We start from the raw sequence: 17,868 nt of genomic DNA, 5'->3' as shown, positions 1-17,868 counted from the left end.
CCCAAACTGTGCTTCTGTGGAGCTGCGATTCCAAAGTGGGCCCAGAACAAAAGTTCCAATAGTCAAATGAGCTGGGAAATGTGCTAGCTCAATGCCCCTCTTGGAGATTTACAGTTCACATTACCGCACTTGGAGACATAAGAAGGAAAATGTTTTCACCTAGTCATTCCCACTGAAAACCTGTTTTCCTCTTACTATTTTTATGGTTACACCTAGACTAATTTTTCCTTAAAACCTAATTGGGACAAACTGCTTTGACCATTAAACCTGTTAATAGAGTGGACCATGAATTTACATGAACAAGTAGACGTGAATAAAAATAAATGCTTCCTGAGCTCAGGAAGCTAGGCCCTGCGCTTGACATTGCCCAGCACAATCCGAGCCCAGAACACATATGGGCAGCGAAGTCTCCACACAGCACTCAGTGACGCACTGTGGGCGGGAGCGAACTGCAGGGCCCTGCGTGAGCAAAAACGGGCCCGCACAAGTGGAAGAGGGAGCATGAATGAGTGCGAGCAAGGGCGTGGAAGCAGGCCTTGCGCCCGGAGAAGCTGTCAGGTCAGTGCCCAGGCCTGTGACTTCCGGGCAGCTCTGCTTGGCCGGGAGGCAGGGAATACCCGATATGGAGAAGTACGGGGGTTTCATGGGCACATTATTTGCCCACCAGTTAGAATGCTTGAGTTTTAATTTATCAGAACAATATTCCTACAAAGTCATCTGTCACCCAAATGAAGCCTTAAGTACCGGCGGGGGATGGTTGGTTTCTTGGGAGCCATAGTGCTCAGCCTCTCGCAGCTGGGGAACTACTTTCTGTGAAATGGAATTTCAGATGGATACAGAATTAATCAGCTTTCACAGCACTAATTTTCGACGAAGACTTTGTGTCGGTGCATTTGGTACACGCTGTGTTCAGCTTGGAAGCCTATGCCTTGCATTTGTGTAGCATCATGATACCACCACCTGCCCCTCTGATGGCATGTGAAACAAGCACTGGGGAGCTAGCACGTTCTCCTCCCCATTCCTGCTGGCTCTTCCTCGTAGCTTAGATCCAGGGACAACCTCTCACAGACTAACACATTTGAAAGGAACTTAATGGCTACCTACTCCGCCCTCTGTCCAGTGGCAGAAACCCTTTTTAACGCTCTTGATTGGTGGCTAGTCCAACCTCTGCTTTTCTGCCTGTGGTGTTTGGGATCCACTATCTTACAAGGGAGGCCATTGCTGGATTTTTTAATCATATCCAGGTTTTGTGGAAGTTGTCCTTCCTGAATAGGCTCAAAAGGTCAGATTCTATGTTGCCTCATCTCAACACTAGCATGAGCACTATCATGGGGATAGTCAGTTCCTTTCCTTACCTTGCATGGCTCTGATATGATCCATTTGGGGTCTTTTGATCTCAAGTGCTTGGGAAGGCCATATACAGACAGAGACTGACTTTTGTGAGCTAACCCTATCTGACAAAATCTGATCGCTTGAGACAATTAAATGAGAATGATATACAAGGCTTCCCAAGAGACAATTAGGGGAACAAAGACATATATGTTTGGTGGAACATCCTCACCCTGACAACCAAACCAGTGCTGTCCAGTTGATTCCAACTCATAGCGACACTACAGGACAGAGTAGAACTGCCCCATAGAGTTTCCAAGGGGCGCCTGGCAGATTCGAACTGCCGACCCTTTGGTTAGCAGCCGTAGCACTTAACCACTACGCCACCAGGGTTTCCACCCTGACAACAACAAAAAGAATACAGGCAATCATACTGAAAGGATCAATGATCAGGTTTTCAAATACAATTTTTTACTTTTTTAAAAATCCTATTAGTATAAGGAAAACAATCTGTTTACAAAAAGCTTCCAGTCATGAAGTGGCATGTAATTGGAAGAACATACTCAGCCAGCTTTATCGACCAGCATACACCCCTGCCTTTGCTTCCACATTAGTCTAGATGGTTTGTGGCAAGGAGGGAGGAAAGATGAGTGAAACATGGCCCCTGCCCTCAAAGAGCTCAGGATCTCCCCAGTGGGAGGCAGCAATGGCAAATGTCCACAAAAATAGCCACACGCAAGGCACATTATAATAAGGATAGCAGCAGAATGCTGAAGAAGCGGGGAGGAGGCCAAGGTTACCACCATGTGGGAGGATTGAGGAAAAGTGCACAGCTGAGCTGACTCTGAGTTGCACGTGGGAAAATGGTGAGATTTCTACAGGCAGAGGTTAAAGGAAGAAGAGTGCTACATGAAGGCATTTTCCTAGAGCATCCCACAGTGCAAGAGGTGGGGGCTTTCCAAACTACATTCATTATTCTCTATGGACTTTTTTCCCTGTATGGTGTCTTAGCTTTGTATCCAGAGCTAAGGGGATTTAAGTGCTTATTTTTTTTCTGTAGCTGGTACTGTTTTAAATTTGTATTCCATATTTGGGCTACTAAAGTCTTCTCACACTCCTTGGAATGTCTACAAGTAGTTCTTCTTGGCTCACCCTCCATTTAACTCTTAATTTGGGGTGGACTCTTATTCTATCCTTTCTTTTGCTTTGTGAAGCAATGTCTTGCCCTGGACAGGGAGGGGGATAAATACTGTTGGATGGAATCATCCTGTCTTACTGAAGGCACGGGGAGAGGGGACAGGAAGAGAAAAGATGGGTCTGTAAACCTGGTATGTGAGAACAAGAGTTCTTCCATGCCTGACGTGTGTAAACAAGGGCAGTGGTCTCTTGACAATCTCAATAGCAATTACATTCATTCATTATTTGTTCCCCAAAGCATGGATGAAGTACATACTGTGTATCAGGAATTTTACTTTCAGAGTTCCCAGCCCTGGTAGTGCAGTGGTTAAAATGTTCAGCTGCTGACTGAAAGGTCGGTGATTCAAAACCACCAGAAGCTCTGTTGGAGAAAGATATGGCAGTCTGTTTCTGTGAAGATTTGTAGCCGTGATCAGACTGAGTCTAGCACAACTAGATGGTGCCCAGCTACCACCACAGACTGCTCTGACAGGGATCACAATAGAGGGTCCCAGACAGAGCTGGAGAAAAATGTCGAATAAAATTCAAACTCACAGACACACACACAGAGACCAGATTTACTGGTCTGACAGAGACTGGAGAAACCCTGAGAGTATGGCCCCAGACACCCTTTTAACTCAGTGCTAAAGCCAGTCCTGAGGTTTACCCCTCAGCCAAAGATTAGACAGAACCATAAAACAAAATGAGACTAAATGGGCACACAAGCCAAGGGCAAGGACAAGAAGGCAGGAGAGGACAGGAAAGCTGGTGACAGGGAACCTAAGGTGGAGAAAGGGAAAGTGTTGCCATGTTATGGGGCTGGCAACCAACGTCAGAAAACAATATGTGTTATTAATTGTTTAATGACAAACTAATTTGCTCTGTAAACTTTCACCTAAAGCACATGGGGGTGCTATGAGTTGGAACTGACTCATTGGAACAAACCACTGCCACCACCACCAGTCTGGAGGGGGAGAGAAACAGGGAAACTAGCATTTACAACATAGTGTGATAAGGGCTATGACAAGGGGGATGTGGAATGTACTGTCTTTTAGGGCAGATAAGAGAAGCAGCAAATAATAGCTGAGAACATGATGCCTGATTCAAGCGTGAATTAGGTGGGCAAAGGAGGGAGTTTCTTTATAATAATTTTGTACATAAAATAGCAGATTCACCCAGCTTAATTAACTTGATTCACAGTTGCTTCACACTGAGTGACCTTGGTGCTGTGACTCACCATAAGATGGACACAAATAACACTGATACCTGAGTGTGTGCTGCAAAAAGAGAGTTCTGTGTTGAGCACTGACTTCCATCAGATCTCTTTAGATTCGGGAAAACTTTCAGTCATCTACTAGGATAATACGTATTTGTTTCTAAAATGCTCAATAAAAATAATTTAACTTGTCTTGGAATTAAAGGGCCCATTTTGCAAGGACACTATCATAAAATTCAACGAAGAGATAATATCACACTTCTAAGGATGAGCTAACATTTTTGAACACATGCTATGTGTTTTTACATGCAGTATTTTACTTAAACCTCACCAGAAAGAAAGAAAAAAAAACTTAGCCGATGTTGCTGGCTGTCTCCTCACGCCTCATCCTCCCAGCCTTCCCCTTCTCACAGAGCTCCAGCTTTGCTCTAATAATCAGTCTGCGCCCCTTCACGTCGTCATGTACTTCACGAAGCTGCTCAGGAGAATGCCAGTCCTCTTGCTGGTGAAGAGACTGGTGAAGATGTGGGTGTCTGATCCAAGTTTGCCAGTGTGACATGAATGGGGGGATGATTCGCTGCCTTGTTTTCCACGGTTATGTCCAGATGTGATTCCTAGACCCTGGCAGCTACCTGGGACTGAGGGAATCTAGCCTAAGGGTCAAGCCAGTGATGGCTGAGCAGGAGGACTTGTGAGTCCTCAATGATGTAATGAAGCTGCTGAGTTAGAAGATCCAGGCAATGCTTTTTGTTACGTGAGATCGCACACTTCCCTTCTGTTGTATGTCATTTTGAGGTGAGTTTTCTGTTCCCCTCAGCCAAAACATTCTAATTGATACTGGTAGGTACTCTCATTATTCTCATTTTATAGACAAGGAATGTGAGGGCAAAAGAAGTTAAGTAACTGATGCAAGATTGTACAGCTAGTTAAATATCAGAATCAGGATCGAATTCAAGTCTGTTTTCACAGTCTGGTGCTTAGATCTTGGCAATGCCTCTTCTGCATATGTATATTTATTTAAAATATGTAATATTGAAGCGGAGCTGTGGTGGCACAGTGGTTAAGAGCGCGGCTGCTAACCAAAAGGTCAGCAGTTCGAATTCACCAGCCACTTCTTGGAAACCCTATAAGGCAGGTCTACTATGTCTTATAGGGTCGCTATGAGTCAGAATTGACTCATTGGTACTGGGTTTGGTTTTTGGTTTATGAGTCGGAATCCACTGGAGAGCAATGGGTTAATATTGAAGCACTTGAATCAATGTTAAATATTTCCAATAATTTAAATATATAATTTATATGCATGGCACCATTCCCAATCCTTTATAGCAGGGGTTGGCAAACTTTTGCTGTAAAGGTCCAGATAATAACTATTTTAGACTTTATGGACCATGCTATCTCTATCACAACTAGTCAACTTGTAGCCTTAAGGGAGGCATAGACTTTGTGTAAACAAATGAACTTGGCTGTGTCCCAACAACAACAATAAAATTTACAAAACAAATGGCAGCCTGGGTCGAGCCCAGGGAGTGTAGTTTGCTGACCCCTGTTACATACGAACTAAATCTGATTCTTGGTTAAGACTCCAAGCAGGATCAGTAAAGGCGGGTTTTATTAGTTGTGTACAAGGAAAAGTCGCACCAGAAAGCAAAGAAGAGGCACAGAGTTGCAGTGTGGGAAGAGAGAACGAATCCTCCATCTTTTGCCAAACTTTAATGACTTTAGAGGGGGTGACCCCTTTGTGGGGTGATTGGCAAACAGCTTAGCCAATGTAAAGGGGGGGGAGGATTTTCATGACCTCAACCACTGCCATTGTTGTTAGGTGCCATCAAGTTAATTTCAACTGTTAGTGACCCCATGTGACAGAGTAGAACTAACTGCCTTATAGGCTTTTCTTGACTGTAATCTTTACAGAAGCAGTGCTCCAGGTCTTTCTCTGATATAGCGACTGGGTGAATTTGAACCACTAACCTTTCTGTTAGCAGCTGAGTGCTTAACCACTGCACCACCAGTGCTCCTTTTTCAACCACCAGACAGGCAAAAGTTGGAGGGTTGATAACCTCTTATCTATACCTTACCTGGAATTTCTGTTAAAAAAAATGCAAATTTTCTCAGAAGTACCAATCAAAAACCACCAGTCTCTCTAGTAGTTAAATTATTGAGTGATTCACAAGCACTTCAAACTTTCAGCAAATGGAAAGAGATAAAGGTTGCAAATGAACAGATGATAGCTATTGGATTTCAGCTTTAATTACTTCCCAACAGTCAAAGAGAATGGACCAATTTTCTCAAAACAATATTTGCTCTGAAATAGAGGTCTGGGAGTGAACTTATGTCAGTTGTTAAGACCTAATTCTGTCTTAGTTACTTAGTGCTGCTGTAACAGAAATACCACAAGTGGATGGTGTTAGCAAACAAATTTATTCCCTCACGGTTTAGGAGGCTAGAAGTCTGAATTCAGGGCTCTGGCTCTAGGGAAAGGTTTTCTCTCAGTGTTGGAAGAGGATGGTCCTTATCTCCTTTCAACAACTGTGGGTCCAGGGTTTCTTGGAGATCTCCACGTGCTTAGGCATCAATCTTCCCCTGGGTCTAAGAGTTCTTAGGGCAGGGTCCCAAGCTCCAAAGTATGCTTTTTTGCTCCTGGCTCTGCTTTCTTGGTTGTAGAGAGGAGCTTTGGGAAAGTATGTGGAAGGCTTTCCTTCTTTTCTCAAATGGCTTACAGTGTGTGCTACCTTTCTTTAAAACGTGTAGCATGAAATCCGCTGCTATTTTATACAGAATCTAAAACGGCGAGCCATGTTTTTCCTCTTTACTTCTCACTAAAATAAAAACATAAAAGGAGTTTATAGCAACCCAAAGTTGAAAGATAAAACAGAACAGTTTCCCTTCTTCCTCCCTAAATCCTAGAAACCACTAAACTAATTTCTGTCTCAGTGTATTTGCCTACTCTAACATTTCATACCCCCACATGTCTGTCAGTTTGTCGTACTATGGGGGCTTGTGTGTTGCTGTGATACTGGAAGCTATGCCACCGGTATTCAGATACCAGCGGGGTCACCATGGAGGACAGGTTTCAGCTGAGCTTCCAGACTAAGACAGACTAGGAAGAAGGGCCCAGCAGTCTACTTCTGAAAAGCAGTAGCCAGTGAAAACCTTATGAATAGCAGTGGAACATTGTCTGATATAGTGCTGGAAGATGAGCCCCTAGGTTGGAAGGCACTCAAAAGATGACTGGAGAAGAGCTGCGTCCTCAAAGTAGAGTTGACCTTAATGACGTGGATGGAGCAAAGCTTTCGGGACCTTCATTTGCTGATGTGGCAAGACTCAAAATGGGAAGAAACAGCTGCAAACATCCATTAATAATCGGAACCCGGAATGTGTGAAGTATGAATCTAGGAAAATTGGAAATCATCAAAAATTAAATGGAATGCATAAACATTGATATCCTAGGCATTAGTGAGCTGAAATGGACTGGTATTGGCCATTTTGAGTTGGACAATCATATAGTCTACTATGCTGGGAATGACAACTCGAAGAGTAATGGTATTGCATTCATCGTCAAAAAGAACGTTTCAAGATGTATCCTGAAGTACAACGGTGTCAGTGGTAGGATAATATCCACATGCCTACAAGGAAGACCAGTTAATACGACTATTACTCAAATTTATGCACCAACCACGAGGGCAAAAGATGAAGAAATGGAAAATTTTTTTCAGCTGCTACAGTCTGAAATTGATCAAACACGCAATCAAAATGCATTGATAATTACCGGCAATTGGAATGCGAAAGTTGGAAACAAAGACGAAGGATCAGTAGTTGAAAAATATGGCCTTGGTGATAGAAACAATGCTGGAGATCGAATGATAGAATTTTGCAAGACCAACAACTTCATTGCAAATACCTTCTTTCACCAACATAAACAGTGACTATACACATGGACCTCACCAGATGGAACACACAGAAATAAAATTGACTACATCTGTGGAAAGAGACGATAGAAGAGCTCAATATCATCAGTCAGAACAAGGCCAGGGGCCGACTGTGGAACAGACCATCAATTGCTCATATGCAAGTTCAAATTGAAACTGAAGAAAATCCGAGCAAGTCCACGAAAGCCAAAATATGACATTGAGTATATTCCACTGGAATTTAGAGACCATCTCAAGAATAGATTTGATGCATTGAACACTAGTGCCCAAAGACCTGACGAGTTGTGGAATGATATCAAGGACATCATCCATGAAGAAAACAAGAGGTCACTGAAAAGGCAGGAAAGAAAGAAAAGACCACGATGGATGTCAGAGGAGACTCCGAAACTTGCTCTTGAGCATCGAGCAGCTAAAGCAAAAGGACGAATTGATGAAGTAAAATAACTGAACAGAAGATTTCAAAGGGCCTCTCCAGAAGACAAAGTAAAGTATTATAATGACATGTGCAAAGAGCTGGGGATGGAAAACCAAAAGGGAAGAACACGCTCGGCGTTTCTCAAACTGGAAGAACTGAAGAAAAAATTCAAGCCTCGAGTTGCAATAGTGAAGGATTCCATGGGGAAAATATTAAACGATGCAGGAAGCATCAAAAGAAGATGGAAGGAATACACAGAGTCATTATACCAAAAAGAATTAGTCGATATTCAGCCATTTCAAGAGGTGGCATATGATCAGGAACTGATGGTACTGAAGGAAGAAGCCCAAGCTGCTCTGAAGGCATTGGTGAAACACAAGGCTCCAGAAATTGATGGACTATCAATTGAGATGTTTCAACAAACAGATGCAGCGCTGGAGGTGCTCACTCATCTATGCCAAGAAATACGGAAGACATCTTCCTGCCCAACTGACTAGAAGAGTTCCATGTTTATGCCTATTCCCAAGAAAGGTGATCCAGCCAAATGTGGAAATTATAGAACAATATAATTAATATCACACGCAAGCAAAATTTTGCTGAAGATCATTCAAAAATGGCTGCAGCAATATATTGACAGGGAACTGCCAGAAATTCAGGCTGGTTTCAGAAGAGGACGTGGAACTAGGGATATCATTGCTGATGTCAGATGGATCCTGCCTGAAAGCAGAGAATACCAGAAGGATGTTTACCTGTGTTCTATTGACTATGCAAAGACATTCGACTGTGTGGATCATAACAAACTATGGATAACACTGCAAAGAATGGGAATTCCAGAACACTTAATTGTGCTCATGAGGAACCTTTACATAGATCAAGAGGGAGTTGTTCAGACAGAACAAGGGGATACTGATTGGTTTAAAGTCAGGAAAGGTGTGCATCAGGGTTGTTTTCTTTTACCATACCTGTTTAATCTGTATGCTGAACAAATAATCCGAGAAGCTGATCTATATGAAGAAGAACGGGACATCAGGATTGGAGGAAGACTCATTAACAGCCTGCAGTATGCAGATGACACAACCTTGCTTGCTGAAATTGCAGAGGCCTTGAAGCACTTACTAATGAAAATCAAAGACCACAGCCTTCAGTATGGATTACACCTCAACATAAAGAAAACAAAAATCCTCACAACTGGACCAATGAGCAACATCATGATAAACAGAGAAAAGATTGAAGTTGTCAAGGGTTTCATTTTACTTGGATCCACAATCAACACCCATGGAAGCAGCAGTCAAGAAATCAAAAGACGCATTGCATTGGGCGAATCTGCAGCAAAGGACCTCTTCAAAGTGTTGAAGAAAAAAGATGTCACCCTGAAGACTAAGGTGCGCCTGACCCAAGCCATGGTATTTTCAATCACAACATATGCATGTGAAAGCTGGACAACGAATAAGGAAGACGGAAGAAGAGTTGACGCCTTTGAATTGTGGTGTTGGCGAAGAATATTGAATATGCCATGGGCCAAAAGAATGAACAAATCTGTCTTGGAAGAAGTGAGGCCAGAATGCTCCTTAGAGGCAAGGATGGTGAGAGTGCATCTTACATGCTTTGGACACGTTGTCAGGAGGGATCAGTCCCTGGAGAAGGACATCATGCTTGGTAGAGTATAGAGTCAGCGGAAAAGAGGAAGTCCCTCAACGATGTGGATTGACACAGTGGCTACAACAATGAGCTCAAGTATAACAAGGATTGTAAGGATGGCACAGGACGGGGCAGTGTTTCGTTCTGTTGTGCATAGGGTCAGTATGAGTCGGAACCGACTCGACGGTACCTAACAACAAGAACGTTTCATAAAAATGCAATTATACAATATATAGCCTTTAGTTTTTTTTACTAATAAAATGCTTTCAGGGTTCATCCATGGTGAAGCATATATTAGTATTTATTTCTTTTTATTTTTAAATAATATTCCATTTTTTAGATTAACTTTCTTCATGTATTCATCAGTTGATGAGCATTTGGGTCATTTATACTTTTTTGATTATGAATAAGAATATGCTTGAACATTCATTTACAAGTTTTTGTATGAACATGTTTTTAACTCTCTTAGGCATATACCTAGGAGCAAAGTTCCTGGATCATATAGTAACTCTAGGCCTAGCTTTTTGAGAAATTACCTAATCGTTTTCACAGTTGCTGTATCATTTTACTTTCCCACAAGCAATGTCTGAGGGTACCAGTTTTTCCACATTCTCATCAGCACTGGTCATTGTGCATCTTTTTATTAGAGTCATCGTAGTTACTATGAAGTGGTAGCTCATTGTGGTTTTGATTTACATTTTGAAGTCAAGCATCTTTACTTTTTTTTTTTTTTAACTTTTATTGAGCTTCAAGTGAATGTTTACAAATCAAGTCAAAACTGTCACATATAAGTTTATATACACCTTACTCCGTACTCCCACTTGCTCTCCCCCTAATGAGTCAGCCTTTCCAGTCTCTCCTTTCGTGACAGTTTTGCCAGCTTCCAACTCTCTATCCTCACATCCCCCCTCCAGACAGGAGATGCCAACACAGTCTCAAGTGTCCACCTGATACAAATAGCTCACTCTTCATCAGCATCTCTCTCCTACTCACTGTCCAGTCCCTTCCATGTCTGATGAGTTGTCTTTGGGAATGGTTCCTGTCCTGGGCCAGCAGAAAGTTTGGGGACCATGACCACCGGGATTCCTCTAGTCTCAGTCAGACCATTAAGTATGGTTAGTTAGTAGACAAGAACTGCTTTAGGTGAAGGGAAGGACAATACTCAATACATGGAAGGTCAGCTCAACTGGACTGGACCAAAAGCAAAGAAGCTTCCAGGATAAACTGAATGCTTCAAAGGTCAGCAAAGCAAGGGCAGGGGTTTGGGGACCATGGTTTAAGGGGACTTCTAAGTCAATTGGCAAAATAATTCTATTATGAAATCATTCTACATCCCACTTTGAAATGTGGCGTCTGGGGTCTTAAATGCTAACAAGCGGCCATCTAAGATGCAGCAATTGGTCTCAACCCACCTGGAGCAAAGGAGAATGAAGAACACCAAGGTCATACGATAATTATGAGCCCAAGAGACAGAAAGGGCCACACGAACTAGAGACTTACATCATCCTGAGAACAGAAGAACTAGATGGTGCCCGGCCACAACCCATGACTGCCCTAACAGGGAGCACAACAGAGAACCCCTGAGGGAGCAGGAGATCAGTGGGATGCAGACCCCAAATTCTCGCATCTTTACTTTTAAATCTACCTTTGGAAAGAAAGTTTTGATGGGGAAGAGACAGAAGAGATAACTAACATTTATTGGATGTCTATAATGCATTGAGCCATTTCAACTCTTACAGAAAGGAAAGATGACTAACATTTTCTATAACACTTCACAAATAAGATTCTGAGAAATTAAGAACTTGCTGAAAGAAGGTGAATGTTGTTGGGCCTACAGTCAAAAGAGATTCAGAGATGTTTCCTCTGCGTCATGCTTACATATTGTAACCATCAATATCATTTCTGCACTTTCACAGATAATACGACAGCCATAGCTGCATGGCACACAACACAAATTCCTCTCATTTTTTGGCCAAAAAAAAAAAAAAAAAATGAAATTGAAACTGTTGAGAAATAATGCAGCAAAAAAAAAAAAAAAATGAAATTGAAACTGTTGAGAAATAATGCAGCCAAGTCTCCGTTCTCTTCCTGGGACCTGTGTGATGGTAGAGTTGTAGGCCGTGCATTTGCGATGTCAGCATGTGTCTCTAGTGACTGGTGGGGGCTTTCCACTCTTCACAGAAGTAGTCAGCATAGACTAGAGAGCAGCAACGAGGAACCCATGAACTGTCCTATGAGGGACTTCTTTACATGTGAAAATGTTCTAGCCACAGGCAGTCTCCAAACAAGCTCTTAGAGGTAAGCAAGCATTGGGTGTTGTTAGTATATTTCTCCCACTTGGTGCCCCGTCCACCGCGGCACACAGCCAAGTGTGGATTGGGCACCGGACTGTCACAGAGGCTTGGGAGGACCTGGGAGGCAGCCCCACGTATTATTGCCTTTGAACTGAGTTCCTCACTCCCACCCCCAGGAACTGGTATAGACCCTAGAGTCTTCTAGCAGACACACCCTGATAAAGTGTTAAAAAAATTAAAGGTTTAATTGGTATCATACAGAGTTGCATATAAAAACATTACAGAATTGGATATGAAGTTGATGTTGATAAATACATGCTGACTTACTGAACATAAAGTGAAGAAGGGAATGAAGTGGCTGGCCCTGTGAGCTAGGCCCACTAACATGGATTATCTCCCTTTCTCTTTTAGGCTCCATGAAAACCCATGAATTACATACAGTGAAACCTGTGAGAGCCGGAACTCGACGGGCTGTCTTATTTTCCAGGTCTTGAAAGTTTTTTTGCCTTTGACAGGGTGCAGCTTAGTATTTTTCTGTTGCTCTCTATTAGTGGCAAACATCTGAGTTTTCCTTCTCTGACGGGTTTCCACTTACACAGGTTCCAGCTTTTGCAGGTTTTACTGTATTTTCAATTATTCAATTTATTCATGTTCAAAATACCAATAAGCAGCAAGGTTGGAATGCAAACCTACATCTGTAAAAGTATATTACAAAGCATTATGTTAGACTTAGGCCAAAGCACAGAAGTCCAATATGGTATGAAGACAAAGCCTTTCCCCCTTTGCTTTCAGTTGATTAAGACTCACACTGTCTCTAAGCAGATGTATAAGGATGTGGGGGATGAGATTTTGTTAAAGGAGTGAAATGAATGATGTATATGGTACTGTATGGAAGCAGACTTGGAGAATGGCTGTTTCTTAACTGTTTCATAATCTGATTGCAAATCCCTAAGACCCAAAGATTGTCAAAATGATAAATGACTTTGTGCTTGCCTGATTTGAGCAAATGTGGCATTTTAGGGGTTAACACTGCATTATTGCATTATTGATTTCTGACATTTTTAGTCAGAATTTCCTTGTCATCATCATCTTCTTCGTCCTCCTCCTTTTTCTTTTTGGTTAGAACGCATTAAAGTTCAAATACCTTAAGCTTCCAAGTGTTCTTTTAACTTTGAGTGTCTTTCTGGTGTTCCCTTTTGCCTTTTGGGACTAATGGTTTGGTTACGTTTTAGCATTTCCTTTCTTCCTTGTAAGAACTTCTTATTTTTGTTATATTTTTTGGGAAGTTATAGCCGTGTATCTGATTTACCATTTATTTATCTTTCATTGTGTGCCTAGTGGTATGCTAGCTAAGATGGAGGAGGGGGATATAAGACAGCCTGGAGACATAGTCCTTGTACTTGAATAATGAATTTTTGTTTGTTTATTTACTTTAGTATTTCACAGTTTTTTTTTTTTAATATGATTCTCGCAATTTTAGGAGTCAGCCAGAGTGAGTACTCCATGAAGTCTCTTTGTTTCTTATGAGAAACTTTATTAACTTTTTGTCATATCCAGATTTATGGACAAGGTATCAAGAAATAGGGGTGGCAGCTGGGGGAGGGGGGTCAAAATTAATTCCCTAATTATCTCTGTTGGTGTCTGCAATCCATCCCAAATAAGGACATAGTAGAAATAAAAACTGCATGTTTTCCATGCAAAAGCAGCATGAAGGAAAATTCCCACTTCAGCCCACTCTCTAATCCCTTACTACATACAGATGTGAGGTTGTCACTGCTGACACAGCTACCCACTCCTCTTTGAACTCCATAACATTTTGCCTCTCCTTTTCCGTGACATATGACACGGCAAATGGTTAAGCATGGCCTCCACCCAGACCCACACCTCCAGTGCTGATGACTTCTTCATGCCCCCACATAGAGAGGGAAGAGCCTGGTCTTTGAACACTAGGAAAAAGGATCCAAATAAGTGCTAGAAATATTAAGGTTGGGTGGGGGAGAAATAAGATTTTCAATAAGAAAAGTGAGTGATATTTTAGGCACATTTTATGAAGAAATTGGAGAATAATGTCAATGTTTAGACTTTACTTAAAAATCATGATAGCATAAAAAGGAGACTTGAAAGAGAGAACAGTAGCAATTCCAGTATCGAGCACTGTCTTTTACTTTTGTAGTCACCTACCTCTCCTCAGTACCTACCTAGCACAGTGCTTCAGTGTGTATTAAAAAAAACAGGCATTGGGTAGGTGATTACTCTTTCATTCACTTATATTACAGTGACTAATAAGAGTGTTTGGCAAGGATAGGCTTGATTATATGCACCTGAGAGAGTCCATGATGCAGTGAAAGTGGACCTGCAGAATGTTTAAGAATACTGCTTATGGAGTGGGACTTCTTTGGTCCTTATCCTAGCTTTTTCATTCACTAGCGTGACATCCTAAGAAAATCATGTGATCCCTCTGTGCTCAAACTCTTCTTGTGTAAAATGAAAGGAATAATTATATATGATTACTAGATTTAGTCTAAGCATTATTTTCACAGTGAGACTGCTAAGGTCTCTATTATCCTAAGGTAGTCTAATATGAATGGTTACAACTAAAACAGTTAAAGAAAGATTTAGAACATTGTTGTTCTTGTTAGGTGCCATCAAGCCAGTTCCGACTGGTAGTGATGCTATGTACAACATAATGAAACACTGCCCAGTCCTGCGCCATCCTCACAATCATTGTTATCCATGAGTTCATTGTTACAGCCACTGTGTCAATCCATCTTGTTGAGGGTCTTCCTTTTTCTCTGTTATTGTTGACTCTCCACTTTACTAAGCATGATGTCCTCCTCCAGAGCCTGGTCCCTCCTAAAAGTATGTGAGACATAATCTCACCATCTTTGCTTCTAAGGAGCATCCTGGGTGTAATGTAAGGCCATTAGAAGGTATGATATGCAGCAGTGTGCTCTGGTAGTTGTACTGATGTCTAAAATATTTAGATGATTTTATTCTAGCTGGTAAATATTGCCCACAACCCCCTGAATGATGCCCCCGCATGCCAGTCTGGACTCCCCCACCAGGGTCCCTAACCCTTCTTAGCATTAATCCAGAAACCAAAGGGTTAACATAGGGCACTGCATGGGACCTCCAATATTCTGCTTTTGCTACAGAGATTCATTTTGATCAGCCCTGTCCTCGTCATGTTGCTCATTAAATATTTTGAATATCGGCAGTATGCGTACTTCACAGATAAGAAATTTGGATCTGGAAGAAGATTTTTGAGTAAACAAACATATAACTGCTTATCAAGAAACACAAAACTGCTTATTTTTTATAAGCTACCTGTGAGCATCAAGAAAATAACCCTGATTATAAGCAGCTGGCCTCATTTGCACTCTCATCTATCATCAAAAACATTCTTACTGGTAAAGGTAATATATGGAGCTATGACGAGGTGGTATTTGCGTATCATGCTGGAGGTGTCTGTGTGCATGTGAGGTTGATATCATTGCTGCTCTAACCATCATGATACTTATTTACTCAAAAAGCACATATTAAGCATTTACTTTGTGTCAGATCTTGGGATCAATTTTGGAGCACAAAGATGGCCTTTTCTTTACCTAGGTATTCATAGTCTTGTTTGGGAAGAGGGTAGAGAAGCAGACATATAGCACTTACAAGGCAATTGACAGTACTAGAGATGGTGTCTTAGATATCTAATGCTGCTCTAACAGAAATACCACAAGTGGATTCCTTTAACAGAAAATTATTCTCTCAGTCTAGGAAGCTAGAAGTCTAAATTCAGGGTGCCAGCTCCAGCTTTCTCTCTCTTGGCTCTGGGGAAGGTCATTGTTAATCAATCTTCCCCTGGTCTAGGAGCTTCTCAGCCCAGGGACTGAAGGTCTGAAGGATGCACTCCACTACTGACTCTTCTTGCTTGGTGGTAATGAGGTCCCATTCTTCTCTACTCAATTCTCTCTTTTATAGCTCAAAAGAGATTGAGTCAAGATACAACCTATTCCTGTAGATTGAGTCCTGCCTCATTAACATAATTGCCTCTAATCCTGCCTCATTAATATCATAGAGGTAGGATTTAAAACAAATGGGATAGTCACATCAGATCACAAAATGGTGGACAACTACACAATATTGGGAATCATGGCCTAGCCAAACTGGCACACATTTTTGGGAGACACAATTTAATCCATGACATTCCACCCTTTAGTCCCCCAAAATTCATGTACTTGCCACATATAAAACACATTCACCCCATCATGTCATCCAAAAAGTCTCAAATCAACTCCAAGTCCAAAATCTCATGTTCTGCAAAGTTCCTTTTCATCTGTGAAATCTAGAATACAATTTATCTGTTTCCAAAGTACAATGGTGGAGCAGCAACAAGCTAGATTATTTCCATTAAAAATGGGAGAAATTGGAGGGAAAGAAGGGATAACAGATAGCAAGCAAGTCAGCAGAACACATTACATTAGCTCTCGAGACTTGAAAACAGCCCCTCGTTTAGATAATGGTCCTGCCCTCTAGACTCTGGGTGTTGGCCACACTCTCTGGATTCTAGGTGGAGGTCCTTCAACCCTGGGCTTCACCTCCACCATCCAGGCTCACTGGAACAACAACTCTGCTCCCTCAGATTTGGTAGACTCCATTCTCATAGTCCACCTGAGTGTCAACCCTACCCACTCATGAAGACCCCATTCTTCTGCCCCTTGGGCATGGCAACCCTGCATTTTCAGCTTTGGGTGGCAGAGTTGGCCCCATCCTGCTGGCACTCATGAAAAACAGCCACACACTCTGAAACCGAGTTGGTGAAGATCTGACTTTTTGAAACCTAGGTGGCTGTGGTCCTACCCTTTGAAACCCCTGAGGCCATGGCTCTACATTTTGAGACCTCAGAGGTCATAGTCCTATTCTTTGAGACTGAGGTAGCTCTGATTCCTGTGTTCCTTGTCTCTTGAGCTTCTGCTGCCTGGTCCCTTGGCATCTCAGCCCCTCGAGCCTCTTGGGCCAGCCTGATGTCTGCCCTGCTCAGGGAAGTGTTCCAAACTCTTTAGCTTTGCTGATAAGTGTCTGTAGGTACCTCACTCTGCCAGTAAACCTCGGCTGAAAGGCACTCAGCTCTCCTGCTCCATGGGTCAGCAATCCTAGTTCCAAGAATGAGTGCCCAGAGGCACCCCCCTCCACCAGGAAGCATTCTGCACAAAGGCACTCAGCTGTCTAGCTTGCTAGGTCACCTTCCATGTCATCTCGCACTGGTCTGGTTCTGCTGCTGTTATTTCTCAGCTGCTGCTTCTTGCTATCTGAGCCATCTCTGGTGTTACAGCTCTCCTCACTTCCTCTGAGTCCTCACCAGAGTTATCTTTTATGTCCATAATTCCACCAACAGTCTCTTCAAGGCAATCTAGAATTTTACCATTAGGAACTTTAAAACTCTTCCAACCGCTACCCATTATCCAATTCCAAAACTACTTCCTCATTGTAGGTATCTTTAGAGCTGCACCCCACTCTTCTGGTACCAAATATTGTCTGAGATATCTAATGCTGCTATAACAGACATACAACAAGTAGATGGGTTTAACAAACAGAAATTTTTTCTGTCATAATCTAGAAGGCTAGAAGTCCAAATTTAGTGTGCCACCTCCAGGGGAAGGCTTTCTCTCTCTGTTGTCTCTGGGGAAAGGTTGTTGTCATAATCTTTCCCTGGTCTAGGAGTTCTTGGCACAGGGACTACAGATCCAAAGGGCATGCTCCACCCCTGGCTCTTCTTGGTTGGTGGTAATGAGGTCCCCCTCTCCTCTCTGCTCAATTCTCTCTTTTCTATCTCAAAAGAGATTGACTTAGGATACAACTGTAGATTGAGTTCTGCCTCATTAA

General features: G+C 42.2%; 1 protein-coding gene across 5 annotated transcripts in view; it reads left to right on the top strand.

Annotated features, from left to right (window-relative positions):
* NRG3 (neuregulin 3) overlaps window positions 1–17,868 on the top strand; it is a 1,465,063-nt gene that overhangs the window by 567,021 nt on the left and 880,174 nt on the right. The window contains exons 1-2 of one of the 5 annotated variants that reach the window (XR_010322801.1): window positions 11,746–11,998; window positions 12,406–12,481. The exons of the other annotated variants lie outside the window; for them this stretch is intronic. The gene's annotated coding sequence lies outside the window, so the exon portion shown is untranslated. Of the gene's footprint in view, window positions 1–11,745; window positions 11,999–12,405; window positions 12,482–17,868 lie in introns of those variants that run through there. 5 annotated transcript variants of the gene reach the window in all.

Source organism: Loxodonta africana, chromosome 8 (assembly GCF_030014295.1).
Source record: "Loxodonta africana isolate mLoxAfr1 chromosome 8, mLoxAfr1.hap2, whole genome shotgun sequence".
Taxonomy (NCBI): Eukaryota; Metazoa; Chordata; class Mammalia; order Proboscidea; family Elephantidae; genus Loxodonta; species Loxodonta africana.
The sequence above is the reverse complement of the archived record's forward strand: the minus strand, read 5'-3'. Positions and strand labels throughout refer to the sequence as shown.